This window comes from Frankliniella occidentalis, unplaced genomic scaffold (assembly GCF_000697945.3).
Source record: "Frankliniella occidentalis isolate FOCC.00 unplaced genomic scaffold, Focc_3.1 Scaffold202, whole genome shotgun sequence".
Classification (NCBI taxonomy): domain Eukaryota; kingdom Metazoa; phylum Arthropoda; class Insecta; order Thysanoptera; family Thripidae; genus Frankliniella; species Frankliniella occidentalis.
The window spans coordinates 169850-170530 of NW_026267328.1; the positions used below are offsets into that span (position 1 = coordinate 169850).

Sequence of the window (681 nt, forward strand, 5' to 3'; positions counted from 1 at the left end):
CGAGCGAGAGAGAGGGAGAGAGAGCGAGAGAAAGAGAGAGAGAGAGGGAGAGAGAGAGAGGGAGAGAGAGAGAGAAGGAGCGCACACATACACAAAGAAAGGCAGCAGTTAGCGTGGCCATGCAGAGGCGATACCGCCTAAAATCACGTGTATTCGATGAGAACAATGCTCAGAGGGGAGGCGACAACGCCCGAGATGGACACAAAAGGTGCGAATCATGGAGTAAAGCAGTAAAGAGTCCCGCTGGGTCCGACGCATTTAGTACTTTACTTCGAAAATGCAATTTGACAAAATTATTTAAACTAAATAATGTTCAGAACAAAACAGCTATATATAAGAGAAAGATGCAATAAGATAGGGTGCAAGGACAGGGGAAGAGGGTGTCGAGGCAAAGTAGATAGAGCGGGTGGGGTTGACGAGTGTCGCTGCTGCTTTGTCTGCCTACTTCTGGCCTACCTGGGGACAAGCAGAGCGGAGGGCTCAGTTTACCGAGTTTACCTAACTGACTTATAACTTACCTGCCGAGACCTGTTCGTCCTCGAGGCACTACACTTCCTCGATACACCCAATAACTGTAGTGTTTTCACAATAATTTGTTCATCACAAATTCCCCCTACGCTACCCTTTTTGCAGTTCTCTTGAGTTATCGGTGCTGCTGATCCGAGAGGTGAGCGGGGGGGG

The 681-nt window shown here is 48.8% G+C and overlaps 1 protein-coding gene across 1 annotated transcript in view; it reads left to right on the forward strand.

Annotated features, from left to right (window-relative positions):
* LOC113205508 (uncharacterized) overlaps positions 1 to 681 on the forward strand; it is a 30587-nt gene that overhangs the window by 19653 nt on the left and 10253 nt on the right. The window lies entirely within an intron of this gene.